General features: G+C 46.7%; 1 non-coding gene across 1 annotated transcript; it reads right to left on the bottom strand.

The window, feature by feature from the left end:
- Positions 1-15,319: 15,319 nt before the first annotated feature.
- On the bottom strand, positions 15,320-15,392 carry TRNAS-GCU (transfer RNA serine (anticodon GCU)). Its single transcript has one exon. It is a non-coding gene; the product is annotated as a tRNA-Ser (tRNA).
- Positions 15,393-15,522: the final 130 nt, after the last annotated feature.

Below are 15,522 nucleotides of genomic sequence, written 5' to 3'. Positions count from 1 at the left end.
GCAAGGGCTGCATGAAGCAAAAAATGAGGTTTCATGGCCACACGCCGCTGCCCAGTTTGCCACTCCAACTGAATCTGATGTTCTGTAGTGGATCTTTTCTAGGCAGTTCCGATGTTGTAGTCAGATTAGATGGCACTTTAATCTGTTTTTTTTTTTCGAAGAAAGGAGGGGAACCTGAAGCCATTTGAGATACAGTAGCCACCTAAGTACACGTGTCAGAAGGCAGACTAATGGTAATGGCAGCCAAGATCTCAGTTCAAGCTTTCCAGCGAAACTAAACAGCAGACCCTGAATGAAACAAAAAGGGGGTTTGATGATGACATGCCGCTGGCTGGCCTTCCACTCCCACTGAATCTGAAGTTTTTCGGAGGATCTTTTATTGGCAGTTCTGTAGACTGAGTCGGAACAGATGGCGCTGCCGTCCATTTTTAACGATAAAAGTAGGGGAAGCGGAAGCCAGTTGAGATGCAGTACCCTCTGAAGTACACGTGTCAGAAAGCCGACTCGTAATAATGGCGAAGGAAAATCTTGGTTCAAGCTTTTCGGCGAAACTAAACTGCAGAGCCTGCGTGAAGCAAAGAAGGGGTTTCATGACCACATGCCACTGCCAGCTCTGCCGCTCCTACTGAACATGAAGTTTTGCAGTGGATCTTTTATAGGCAATTCAGATGACGTAGTCAGAGTAGATGCAGCTTTCGTCCGTTGTTTTACGAAGAAAGGAGGAGAACCAGAAGCCAGTTTAGATACAGAAGCCACTGAAGTACACGTGTCAGAAGTTAGACTCGTGGTAATGGCGAAGGCTGATCTCGGTTCAAGCTTTCCGGCAAACTAAACAGCAGAGCCTGCTTGAAACAAAGAAGGGAGGTTCATGACCGCATGCCGCTGCATGGTCTGCCGCTCCCACTGAATATGAAGCTATGCAGTGCATTTTTATAGGCAGTTTCGATGACGCAGTCAGAGTAAAATGCACTGTACCCTCCAATTTTACGAAGAAAGGAGGCTAATCGGAAGCTATTTGAGATAAATTAACCCCTCAAGTATACCAGTCAGAAGGCAGACTCGTAATGATGGCGAAGCAAGATCTCGGTTTATGGTTTTTGGCGAAACTAAACAGCAGAGCCAGCATGAAGCAAAGAAGGGGGACATTACGACCACGTGCCGCTGCCCTTTCTGCCACTCCCACCGAAGCTGCAGTTCTGCAGTGCATCATATATAGGCAGTTCTGATGGCGTAGTCAGAGTAGATGGCACTGTCGTCTGTTTTTTACGAAGAAAGGAGGGAAATCTGAAGAGAGTTGAGATACAGTAGCCACTGAAGTACACCAGTCAGAAGGCAGACTCGTGGTAGTGGCGAAGCGAGATGTCGGTTTAAGATTTCCTTCAAAACTAAACAGCAGAGCCGGCATGTAGCAAAGAAGGGGACTTCGTGACCACTTCCATCTGGCTGGTCTGCCTGTCCCACTGAATCTCAAGTTCTTCAGTAGTTCTCTTATAGGTAGTTCCGATGACGTAGTCAGAGTATATGGCACTGTCGTTCATTTTTTCACAAAGAAAGGACGGGAAGCGGAAGCCGGTTGAGATACAGTAGTCACTGATGTACACGTATCAGAAGGCGGGCTAATTGTAACGGCAAAGCAAGATCTCGGTTCAAGTTTTCCAGCGAAACTAAACAGTAGAGCCTGCATGAAGCAAACAAGGGGGTTTCAAGACGACAAGCCGTTGCCCAGTCTGCCTCTTCCACAAAATCTGAAGTTCTGCAGTGAACCTTTTATAGGCAGTTCCGATGACGGATTCAGAGTAGCTGGTGCTGTTGTCATATGTTATGAAGAAAGCCCCGCAGGGGCGCCTGCGCAAGTAGGCGCTTGGTGTGTAGCGACACCACGGACCCGAGCTAACGGGGGAGTTTCTACTCCCTCCCACGCCTAGCCGTGCGTGGCTTTGCCGTGTCCGGGGAAAAGGGGATTCTGGGGGTTGAGCCGACCCTGGGTGATTGGACCTTTAAGGCCCCCTGGCAGAGGCAACACACCTCTTTGGCCCCGGCTTCACGTAGACGGCACCCCTGGGCTGACCCACCCAGGGGAAATCGGCAGTCGCCTTTTCCTATCTCTCTCTCCCTACATCTTCGTCTGTATCTCTTACTGTTTATCTGTCCTGTCTTCTACTCTCTTCGGTTTACTTCCAAACTTCCTGGCGGCTAGGGTTAACCCTGTGCAAATAGCCTACCTTGGTCTAGGCGCATTGGGTTATAGTGGCGTTGTACGGCTGGCGTCTGCAGGTTTCAGCATCCGCAAACTTGTAGCGTCCCCTCATTGGGCTCCGTGGTGGGGGGCCGCCAACGCTGCTGAACAAAAATAAGACAGGCATGCACAGAGCATTCCCCTTACTATCTGATCGTACCGGCTTAAAGCGGGTACGCACCGATGATATAAACTTTTTTAACCAGCCCAAAGAAACATATCCTCACTATCATGTTATCCACTGTGAAAAAACTGAAAAGCAAGCCAGAACCGTCTCTCCTTTCCTGGTTTCTAGGTGTCTTAGCGAAACTCTTGGCACAGGATACAAGGTAACCAAAATGGCTAGTGGAGACCTTCTCCTCGAAATCCGCGACAAAGAACAATTTGAAAAGCTAGACCGTCTTTCAGATTTCGGTGGCATATCAATAACCATAACACCACATAGATCGATGAACACAACTCGCGGAGTGGTATCTGACATGAACTTACTTGACTTGACTGAGACTGAACTTTTGGAGGGGTGGAAGAGCCAAAATGTCACTAATGTGCAGAGATTCATTGTTAGAAGAGATAATAAGGAAACACCGACGAAACACCTAATACTCACATTTGCATCCAATAAACTACCGGAATCTATTCAAACAGGGTACACAAAGACATCTATCAGGCCGTACATACCAAACCCTCGTCGTTGCTTCCAATGCCAGAGGTATGGCCATGGCTCTAAAACCTGTCGTGGTCGCCAGACTTGTGCGCAATGTGGAGTCCTAGGCCACGTGTCTGAGAACTGCAAACAACCGCCACACTGTGTAAACTGTGAAGGAAACCATGCCGCATACTCACGCTCCTGCACATACTGGAAAAAAGAAAAAGAAATAATTACGTTGAAGGTGAAGGAGAACATTACATTTAAGGAAGCACGGCGAAGAGTCGCTCCATTCTATGGAGCTACATACGCTGATGCGGCGCGTCAGGGGGCACCGCCGCACCAGCCCTCGCCACTCCTTCGGCCCGCACATACCGAGCCGGAGGTTGTGGCACCTGCCCCCAAGGCGGTTGTAGCCCAGGCTACACCGCCTACTCCCAAACAGAGACCGGAGACTCCAGAGTCCTTGGGTCTCAAGGCCTCACCTCACCAGGCGAGGCCCGAAATTCGAACTAGCAGCCTGCACGTGCGGGCATCCAGTGCCTCCGAGGAGGCAATGGATACGTCGGTACCCGTGGTGCCGAAAGAGCGGCGTGGCTCCTTGGAGCGCGCCAAGAAAACAAAAAAAGCCGATAACAGGGCCTGGTGACGGCCCTGTTAAGTGAACTCAAACTACCTGTCTAAACAGCCACTCGCTTTTCGTACACACAGCACTATTTTACATTCACCATGAACACTCCAATTATACAATGGAACGTCAGGGGCCTTCTCAGAAACCTTGACGACATCCAAGAGCTCTTACACGAACACTCTCCAAAAGTGCTGTGTGTACAAGAAACACACCTTAACTCAAAACACACAAACTTTCTTCGTAAATACGTTATTTTTCGAAAGGACCGTGTTGATGCTATGACATCATCCGGACGTGTTGCCATCATAGTGAATCAAGAAATTGCATGCACACACTTACAACTCCAAACATCCCTTGAGGCAGTGGCTGTTCGAGCAGTTCTTCTTGACAAACTGATCACAATCTGCACTATCTACATCCCTCCTAGCTATCAGCTGCAAAAACGTGATTTACACTCTTTAATTGATAAACTTCTGGAGCCCTATGTTCTCCTTGGAGACTTTAATGCGCATAGCAGGCTATGGCGTGACTCTCGGTATGACGCGCGAGGTCGACTGATTGAACAGTTCCGTATCTCGTCGAGCGCGTGTCTCCTAAATCGAAAAGAACCAACCTAACATAATCTCGCCAATAACACCTACTCCTTCATAGACCTAAGCATAGTATCTCCATCTCTTGTGCCTCTACTCCAGTGGAAAGTCGTCAGTAATCTGTACGAAAGTGACCACTTCCCCATAGGTTTGAGCACAAATACAGTAACTGAGTGTCCATCACGTGTTCCCAAGTGGCTCATAAACAGGGCCGACTGGGAACACTTTTATACCATCGCTCGTCTAGGTTGGAATGACATAAGTACTTTGAACATTGATGTTGCTGTCAACTACTTCACAGCATTTTTTATTGGTGCTGCAACAAAATGCATCCCACAAACAAATGGACACCCTGGAAAACGGCGTGTGCCATGGTGGAACTCTGAATGCCGAAACGCGAGCAAACAGCAAAATAGAGCTTGGAGGCTGCTTCGGAACTCACCGACAGCCGAAAATCTTGACACCTTCAAGAAAATAAAGTCTCAAGGCAGGAGAACGCGTCGGCAGGCCAGAAGAGAAAGCTGGCAGAAGTTTTTGTCAGGGATCAATTCATACACACAGGAAGCTAAAGTCTGGAACATGGTCGGTAGGATAGCAGGAAAACAAGTACACACACTTCCACTCGTAAACACTCAGGGTGACACCTTGGAAGATCAGGCAAACTTCCTCGGTGCACACTTCGAACAGGTGTCCAGCTCATCCCACTATACTGACACTTTCCAAAAATACAGAACAAAAATAGAAAAGCAGAAACTCGAACACAAATGCACTAGATACGAGACATATAATCAAGCGTTCAGTCTAGCTGAGCTGCGAATGTCTCTAAACTCCTGCAGTACTTCTGCCCCAGGTTCTGACCGTGTCGTTTATGAAATGTTAAAAAACCTACCGATCGAAACACGAAAAACCTTACTTTGTTTGTACAATGCTATCTGGTTTTCTGGCACTATCCCTAACTCCTGGAAAGAGGCTAATATAATTCCCATTTTGAAAGAGGGCAAGGACCCTTCTTTACCTTCGAGTTATAGGCCTATTGCACTCACAAGCTGCTTGTGCAAAATCTTCGAAAAAATTATAAACTGCAGACTTGTACATTTCCTTGAAACAAACAATTTGCTCGACCCATTTCAGTGCGGGTTTCGAGAAAGTAGATCCACCACAGACCACCTTGTTCGTATCGAGGCACAGATCAGGGACGCCTTCGTCCATAAACAATATTTTCTCTCTGTATTCCTCGATATCGAAAAGGCTTATGATACTACATGGCGTTTCGGAATGCTAAGAGACCTGTCCCACCTTGGCGTGCGCGGAAGAATGTTCCACATAATCGAAAGTTACCTGTCAAACCGGACATTCCGTGTCCGAGTGGGCACGGCTCTTTCCCAAACATTCGTCCAAGAAACAGGCGTGCCACAAGGTAGTGTACTTAGCTGCACACTTTTTCTCATCAAGATGAATTCCTTGCACTTGTCCATCCCCCGCAATATGTTTTATTGTACATATGTCGACGACGTCCAGCTTGGCTTTAGATCTTTCAACCTGGTAATGTGTGAGCGACAGGTTCAGTTAGGTTTAAACAAGGTCTCCAAATGGGCAGAGGAAAACGGATTCCGACTGAACCCACTAAAGAGCACGTGTGTCTTGTTCTCCCGAAAGAGAGGCATGCACTCAGAACCTGACATTGAATTGAACGGTCAACGTCTGTCTGTCAATGTGGAGCATAAATTCTTAGGATTAATCTTGGACGACAAGTTGACCTTCGTACCGCACATCAAGTATCTAAAAACAAAATGTTTAAAAGCCATGAATGTTTTAAAAGCGTTGTTACGTACTACGTGGGGTAGTGACAGGCAATGTCTCATGAATCTGTATCGAAGCCTCATTCGCACCCGCTTAGATTATGGGGCCATTGTTTATCAGTCTGCAACACAAAGTGCTTTGAAGATGCTGGACCCCGTGCACCATTTGGGCATCCGCCTTTCTACGGGTGCTTTTCGCACCAGCCCCGTAGAAAGCCTTTATGTTGAGTCGAATGAGTGGTCGCTTCATCTGCAGAGAACTTACATGTCCTTTGTTTATTTCCTCAAGGTGAAAGCAGATAAGAAGCACCCCTCATACTCCACTATTATTGATTTGTCGAGCTCCATTCTGTTTCAAAACAGGCCTTCGATGAGGCAGCCCTTCTCAGTTCACCTGAAAAGTCTAGCTGAGGAAACTGGAGTCTCACTTGAACATAGTGTAATGGCTCCTGTAGCATATCTGCCACCGTGGCAGTGGCAGACTATAGACTGTGATGTGTCCTTTCTTGAAGTTACAAAACATGCGCCTATTGCCCATATCCGAACATACTTCCTGGAACTTCAACACAAATACACACGTCCTGAGTTCTTTACAGATGCCTCCAAGTCTAACGCCTCCGTGTCCTACGCTGCTGTCGGCCCATCCTTTTCGGATGCTGGCCCTCTATATCCAGGCACAAGTATCTTCACAGCGGAAGCCTACGCGATACTTGTGGCGGCTAAACACATCAAGCAATTACAAATAAAAAAAAGCAGTAATTTATACAGACTCCCTTAGTGTAGTAACGGCTCTGCACACTCTTAAAAAACACAAAAACCTAGTCCTTGTCTCACTTTACTCCATTTTATGCACACTATACACACTCAAACAACATGTTGTAGTGTGCTGGGTGCCAGGGCACCGTGAGATTCAAGGCAACGTGAGGGCGGATCAGCTCGCTGCATCCGTCCACAAAAGCACTGCCCCTACACCTATATCAATCCCGGCCGTTGATCTTAAGCCGTCTCTCAAACGAAACCTCAGAGTATACTGGCAGAGCAAGTGGGATACACACACACAAAACAAACTACACGTTATTAAGCCACACCTTGGTCATTGGCTGCCTGTATCGAAATCGCGTCATACAGAGGTAATACTAACGAGACTCAGGATAGGACACACATACACGACACACACACACCTTTTGTCCGGTGGCGATCCACCATTGTGTGACAGATGTGTTGAAGTATTGACAGTCCTTCACATTTTAATTGAGTGCAAACAATTGGACACTGTAAGAAAACAACACTTTCCATTACCCTACCGACAACATATACCTTTGCACCCTGCAATGTTCGTCGGTAGGGAACCGCTTTTTAGTCACAAATCATTGTTAGCGTTTTTTAAAGAAATTCATAGTTTTCACATCATATACCCGGGCATCCCGTAGCATGACCTCTCCAGAGAGGTTTTTGCAGCGGTGGTTACACAAGAAAGCACTTGCCTCACGGCCCTTGGACGCAAGGGTATGAACGAGTGAGGCACTCTTGCTAATGCCATACATATCCACCATCGTCTTTTATTATCACCAACGTTTGTCATCTATTCACACCGCACACACCTTTCACGACATGGTCATGATTTTATTACTTGTATGTTTTTACCCGCCTTACCGCGAGGAATTTTATGGCCCTTATACAGCCGCTTATCACAATCATTGTCCATGTTTTTAGTAAGATGAACTGGCGCTCTTTGGCCGTGAAATGGCCCTTGCGCCATAAAACATCAAACATCATCATGTTATGAAGAAAGGAGGCGAATCGGAATCTAGTTGAGATACAGTAGCCACTGAAGTACAGGTGTAAAAAGGAAGACAGACTGATGGTAATCGCGAAGCAAGATCTGCGTTCAAGCTTGCCGGCGAAGCTAAATACCAGAGCCTGCATGAAGCACAGAAGGGCGTTTCATGACCGCATGCTGTGGCCCGGTCGGCCACTCCCACTGAATCTGAAGTTTTGCAGTTGATCTTTTAGAGGCAGTAGTGATGACGTAGTCAATGTAGATGGCGCTGTCGTCTGTTTTTTATGAAGAAATGAAGGGAACCTAACTTTAGTTTAAATGCAGTAGCCACTGAAGTACACGTGTCAAAAGGCAGACTAAGGGTAATGACAAAGCAAAATCTTGGTTCAAGCATTCCGGCGAAAGTGAACAGCAGAGCCTGCATGAAGCAAACAAGAGGGGCTTCTTGCCCACATGCCACTGGCTGTTCTGCCACTCCCACTAATTCTGAAGTTCTGCAGTCGATCTCTGATACGCAGTTCCGATGAGGCAGTTAGGGCAGATGGCGCTGTTTTCCGTTTTTTTTGAAGAAAGGAGGGAAACCGGAAGCAAGTTGAGATACAGCAGTCACTAAAGTACACGATGGCCGCCACGTGGTAATGGCGAAGGAAAATGTCGGTTCATGCATTCAGGCGAAAGGTAACAGCAGAGCCTGCATGAAGCAAAGAAGGGGGTTTCGTGACCACAAGCTGCTGCCTGGTGGGCCGCTTCCACTGAATCTGTAGTTCTGCAGTTCATCTTCTAGAGGTAGAAGGGGTTACGTAGTCAAAGTGGCCAGCGCTGTCATCAGCTTTTTCATGAAGAAAGTAGGGGAATCTGAAGCTAGTTGAGATACAGTAGCCACTGAAGTACACGTGTCAGAAGGCAGAGTATTGGTAATGGCGAAACAAGATCTCGGTTCAACCATTTCGGCAAAATCTAACAGCAGAGCCTGCATGAAGCAAAGAATGGGGTTTCTTGACCACCAGCTGCTGCCTGGTGGGCCGCTCTTACTGAATCTGTAGTTCTGCAGTTCATCTTTTAGAGGCAGTAGGGGTGACGTAGTCAAAGTAGACAGCGCTGTCGTCCGCTTTTTCGTCAAGAAAGTAGGAGAATCTTAAGCTAGTTGAGATACAGTAGCCACTGAAGTACACGTGTCAGAAGGCAGAGTAATGGTAATGGCGAAACAAGATCTCGGTTCAAGCATTTCGGCGAAACCTAACAGCAGAGCCTGCGTGAAACAAAGAGGGCTTCATGACCACTAGCCACTGGCTGGTTGCCGCTTTCACTGAATCTGATGTTCTGCAGTGGATGTTTTATAGGCAGTTCTGATGACGTATACAGAGCATATGGCACTCACGTCCGTTTTTTACGAAGAAAGGAGGAGAACCGGAAGCCAGTTGAGATAAAGTAGCCACTGAAGTACAAGTGTCAGGAGGCAGACTCATGTAATGGCGAAGCAAAATCTCAGTTCAAGCATTCCGGCCACAGTAAACAGCGGAGCCTGCATGAAGCAAAGAAGGGGGTTTCATGGCCACATGCTGTTACCCTGTCTGCCGCTCGCACCGATGCTGAAGTTCTGCAGTGCATTTTTAGAGGCAGTTTTGATGACGTAATCAGAGTATATGGCACTGTCGTCCGTTCTTTTATGAAGAAAAAAGCGAATCGTAAGCCAGATGAGGTACAGTAGCAACTGAAGTACACGAGTCAGGAGGGATACTTGTGGGAATGGCGAAGGAAGATCTCGGTTCAAGCTTTCCGGCAAAACTAAACAACAGAGCCTTATTCGGAGGTCGCAGGTTTGATTTCTGCTCACGGCAAGGTATCTTTCAGCCACTTTTCTTGTTTTTTATTTACATTAGTCTGGTTGCAATAACTTCCGCTATACATTCCTTGGCGTTCTTGTCTGTTAGATCTCATTATTTTGTGTCAAAACACGAAAAAACGATCCCTTAGGTATACACTTCTTTACCTTATTCATTAACGGGTGTCTCGTACTGGCCTACTTGGTGCTTCCGGGTTGTATACATGGGACTATTGGCCAGCTGCGACCTCGTAATATGTTCACGTGCTACGTGACGCCATACAGGCTCATAAAAAGAGTGTACCACGCTTCCTGCCATGGCAACTGTTGGCGCTTACTGACACTCCCACGCAAAATTTACACGTTCAAATCCAATAAAGTGGCGGGGGGGAGGGGGATAGCCACCGTCATAGCTCAGTGGTAGAGCATCGAACGCGTTATTCTGTGGTCGTACGTTTGTTGCCTGCTCACTGCATGTTATTTTGCAGCCACTTTTTTTTTCTTCCTATTTACATTGCATTGGTTCCAATACCTTCCCCTATACAATCCTTGGCACAATTGTCTGTCGGATCTCATTATATTGAGTCAAAACATGGGACAACAAGCCCTTAGTTGTACACTTTCTTCCCTTATTCATCAACGAGGGTCTCGTACTGACAATTTTGGTGCCGTTAGGTTGTATATGAGGGACTATTGGTCAGCTGCCAGCTCGTATTAGGTTCACGTGCTACTTGACGCAATGGAGGCTCATAAAAAGAATCTACCCCACTCGCCGCCATGGCTAGAGATGGCGCTGACTGACAGTCCCACGCCTAATTTCCCATGCAAACCCAATAATGTGGCTGGGGATATAGCCGCAGTGATAGCTCTGTGGAATACACTTTTGGCTACCGTCGCGTGTGGACTCGTAATGTTGCGTTCCTCTGGGGCGGTTCGTGCGGCCCAGCTTGGCCGTTATCAGGCTTACGGAAATGTCGACCCAGGATTATCAGCTAGCTTTGCACCAGCTTCCCTAAGGTACAACCTAAAGCAAGACTCTGTTTTTGAATTGTGATGTAAAAGCTCGCTTCTACCGAGTTGAGCATTTTCACAATGCGCTCGATCGCCTCAATCTGATGCCAGATGTCATGGCCCTAGGGCGTATAAGATGAACCACGTTTGGGCAATAATATTCAAGGACGAAGACGGGAAAAAGAAGCTTTTGTCGGCGAAAACTCTCAGCGCTGAGAACCACCGGTGCATCGCGGCGACATCATGAGAACCACCGGCTCTGGTCACGGCGACATCATGGAGGAACACATGATGAACACATGATGGAACACATGATGGACGCAACTTCGGGAGGGACTAGTGACTCTCGTGCTTTGCAGGAGAGGCCAGATCTGAAAACTAATGAATAATGTCAGCCCTGTGGCCAAAGAGAGGAATCTCATGACAAGAAGAGTAAAACCGAGCCTGTAGCGGAGGTAACGTCGGTACGTCCAGAGGTGGTGGCTACTCAGGGGGAGGCACCGCAAAGCTCCTCTAAGACAGAAGCTGCTGAAGAGCCTGCTGAAGGCATGGACTTGACTGCGGGAAGCTCAAAGAGACCCAGGGGCACGTTAGAGAACAAAAAGGGAGAGGAAGGCGACGATGGCGGCTGCTAGGGCCCCCCTTCGAAGGCTAACCTTCATAGACGTGCAACACTGAAGCCGAAACTGAGCATGCCGCCTGACAAGCAGAGAACGCCGATGGCTGCCGCCCACCGGGAGCGTGCTGTGGATCTGGTCGGCCTATACGTATGGATCTTTGTCACCCCTGTGCTAGTCTGCAACGGAACAGAAAGGCCTACAAACTAATGTTGATATGTGGGGTTCGACATACCGAAACCTCGCTATGATTATGAGAAACGCCGTAGTTGAGGGCTCCGGAAATTTTGACCACCTGGGATTCTTTAACGTGCACCGAAATCTGAGCACACGAGCCTCCAAAATTTCCGCCTCCATGAGAAATGCAGCCGCCGCAGCCTGGATTGACACTTCCATGCCTGGTAGTGCCAGCACTGGTAGTGCCACAAACTGGAAAAAAAAAGCTAAGGATTCTGGCACGGCGAGTGGAGTAGCAGGTGGACAGTTTTCGAAGGCATATGGTTCATCGACACTCCAAACAGTTACCTTGGAGTGCCCTTGCACGATTAACAACATAAAAAGAAGCAGTGGACAGAACAAGCTGAGCGAATTAAGGCACAAACAGCTGCGTATTGAAGCAGACGCCTCTCAGTATTTGCGAAGTCGACAGCGTGTATAGTGTTTCTTGTCGCCAACGTGTTTTATATGTTACATGTATCATGTATGGTCCGAATGAGTGCGAAGAAAATACACAGAATTTTTGCTGTTTTTCGTGTGGTAGTCATCGTGGAAGCGTACAAGCCGACTGAAATTGTTTCATTCAGTGAAGAATTGTGGGCTTTCATTACAGAATTTGTTTTTGAAGCAAATAGTTGCCTGATTCACATTCCTGCGTGATGAAAGTAATGAATTTTTGCGATGCGCCATCCAGACGAGGTTGGGTGACGCAATTGCAGATTACATAGTTCGTCATGCGCTGCACCAAAAGTGTCAGTGAAAGGGTTTTGGTTTGAAATAACAAGTGCTTATTGGTTCCGGAGAGCACATCTTTCGCTACAATATTTGATTTCGGTCACAAAAAAGCAGTTTTACAGAGATTTGGTTTATGTTATGTGTCCTGGTCCAAGATACAGGGCAATATATGTATTGGGTAACGAAATAAAAATGTTTTAAAGAGAGTTAAATGAATGCCAAAGAGAGCGACCACAAAAACATTTTTCTTCATGCTACACATGGGCACGCTTCCTTTAAAACTGTGGCTAAAGAACAAGGGAATATTTGTACCTTGAGCGTAAACTGCTACATCTGCAAAAAAACTGGAAACAATTGATCGTAATTTTTTGGATTGCTCAGACTCTGTGTCCCTTTGGGAAGATCTGCGAGGGAAATTTAAAAAGGAATTCCTATCAACTCCATTCGGAATCCGGTTTTTACCATTCGAAGATACAGGAGGTGTGCCCTACGACATGGTGATGCTACTTTGCATGCATAGTGTGTGGAAAAAACAAATGGCTTTTCAAAATCTAGATGTACATATAAAGCCTGCTAGTGAATACTTTATAGAAAATATTTTAATCAATAGAAAAGTGTACAAATCTCTTATTGAACAAATAGAGTGGTTACCTGTCTTTTCAAAATTGGCTTAGATTCATACTGTCAACAAGATACACTCGACCATTGCACATTTAGATTTTTTGGCTAGAGCCGATACCATCTGTGCTGTCTAATGTCCGTGTCGCTATAACCAGTTTTTAAATAACAAAACGTGTTAAATCAGTGGTAGAGCATCGAACTCGTTATTCGGAGGTTGTAGGTTTGATTCCTACTCACGGCAGGTTATGTTTTAAGCCACTTTCCATCTTATTTACATTACATTGGTTCCAATATCTTCCCCTATACATTCCTTGGCATAATTTTCTGTTCGTTCGGGTCAATATTGGGTCAAAACACGGGAATACGAGCCCTGATGTACACACTTCTTTACTTGTTAATTAACGAGGGTCCCGTACTGGCAAACTTGGTGCCGTTAGGTCATGGCTACAGGTGGCGCTGACTAACACTCCTACGCCTAATTTCCCGTATAAACCAACTGAAGTGCCTGGGGGGATAGCCGCCTTGATAGCTCAGTGGTAGAGCATCGACCGCGTTATTCGGAGGTCGTGGGTTTGATTCTTACTTACGGTAAGTTATTTTTCATCCCCTATACAATTTTCGGAATTATTGCCTGTTAAATCACCCTATTATTGTGTCAAAACAGGGAAAAACGGACCCTTAGGTATACACTTCTTACCCTTATTCATTACCAACGGTCTCCTACTGGCAGACTTGGTGCCATTGGGTTGTATATGAAGGCCTATTGGCCAGCTGTCAGCTCGTAATAGGTTGACATGCTACGTGACGCCTTACAGGCTCACAAAAAGAGTGTACAACAATCGCCGCCATGGCTACAGGTGGCGCTGATTGACATTCCCACGCCGAATTTCACATATACACCGAATAAAGTGCCTGAGCAATAGCCGCCATGATAGCTCAGTGGTAGAGCATCGAAGGCATTATTCGGAGGTCGTAGGTTCGATGCCTACACATGGCAATTTACTTTTTCAGCCTCTTTTCTCTCTTTTTTACATAACATTGTTCCAATAACTTCTCCTATAGCCCCGCCGCGGTAGTCCAGTGGCTAAGGTATTCGGCTGCTGACCAGCAGGTCGCTGGTTCGATTCCCGGCTGCGGCGGCTGCATTTAAGATGGAGGCAGAAATGTTGTTGGCCCGTGTGCTCAGATTTGTGGAACGTTAAAGAAACCCAGGTGGTCGAAATTTCCGGAGCCCTCCACTACGGCGTCTCTTACATTCATATGGTGGTTTTGGGACGTTAAACCCCACAAGTCAATGAAAACTTCTCCTATATATTCGTTTGCATTATTGTCCGGTAGATCTAATTATTATTGTGTCAAAAAACGGAAAAACGAGCCCTTAGGTATGCACTTCTTTCCCTTATTCATTAACGAGGGTCTGGTACTGGTAGACTTGGTTCCGTTAGGTTGTATGCGAAGGACTATTGGTCAGCTGCCAGCACGTGGTACGTTACGCCATACAGGCTCATAAGAAGGGTGTACGACACTTGCTGCCATGGCTACAAGTGGCGCTGAGTGACACTCCCACGCCTAATTGCACATATAAACCTAATAAAGTGGCTGGGGGGATCGCCGCAATGATATCTCAGTGGTTGAGCACCAAACGCGTTCTTCGGAGGTCGTAAGTTTGATTCCTGCTCACGGTAAGATATTTTTTCAGCCACTTTTTTCTTTCTATTTACACAAAACTTGTTCCAATACCCTCCACTGTGCATTCCTTGCCATTGTCTGTTAGATGTCATTATATTGTGTAAAACACGGAAAAACGAGCCCATAGGTATACACTGCTTTCACCTATTCAATAACGAGGGTCTCGTAGTGGGAGACTTGGTGATGTTAGGTTGTATAAGAGGGAATATGGCCAGCTCCCAGCTCGTAATAGGTTCACTTGCTCCATGAAGCCATACAGGCTCATAAAAAGAATGTACCACACTCACCGCCATGGCCACTGGTCGCGCTCACTGACACGCCCACGCGTAATTTCACATATAAACCCAATAAGTGGCTGGGAGATAGCCGCCCTGATAGCTCAGTGATAGAGCGTTGAACGCGTTATTTGGAGGTTGTATGCTCGATTCTTGCTCATGACAAGTTGTTTTTCTGCCATTTTTCTTTCTTCTATATACCCTACGTTGATTCCAATAACTTCCCCTATATATTTCCCTTCAATATTGTCTGTTAGATCTGAATAATATTGTCTCAAAACAAAAACAAACTAGCCCTTATGTATTCACTTCTTTCTCTTATTCATTAGTGAAGGTCTCGTATTGGTAGCTTTGGTGTCATTAGGTTGTATGCGAGAGACTATTGGTCAGCTGCCAGCTCGTAACAAGTTCACGTGCTACGTGACGCCATACAGGCTCCTAAAGAATGTGCATGACACTTGCCGCCATGGCTACGGGTGGAGCTGACTGATTGATTGATTTGTGGGGTTTAACGTCCCAAAACCAACATATGATTATGAGAGACGCCGTAGTGGAGGGCTCCGGAAATTTCGACCACCTGGGGTTCATTAACGTGCGCCCAAATCTGAGCACACGGGCCTACAACATTTCCGCCTCCACCGGAAATGCAGCCGCCGCAGCCGGGAATCGAACCCGCGACCTCCGGGTCAGCAGCCGAGTACCTTAGCCACTAGACCACCGCGGCGGGACGAGCTGACTGACACTACCACACCTAATTTAACATATAAACCAAATAAATTGGTGGAGGGGTTAGACGCTGTGATATCTTCCTTGGCATTATTGTCAGTTAGATCTCATTGGTAATGTGTCAAAAC

This window comes from Rhipicephalus microplus, chromosome X, assembly GCF_043290135.1.
Source record: "Rhipicephalus microplus isolate Deutch F79 chromosome X, USDA_Rmic, whole genome shotgun sequence".
Lineage (NCBI taxonomy): Eukaryota > Metazoa > Arthropoda > Arachnida > Ixodida > Ixodidae > Rhipicephalus > Rhipicephalus microplus.
The sequence above is the reverse complement of the archived record's forward strand: the minus strand, read 5'-3'. Positions and strand labels throughout refer to the sequence as shown.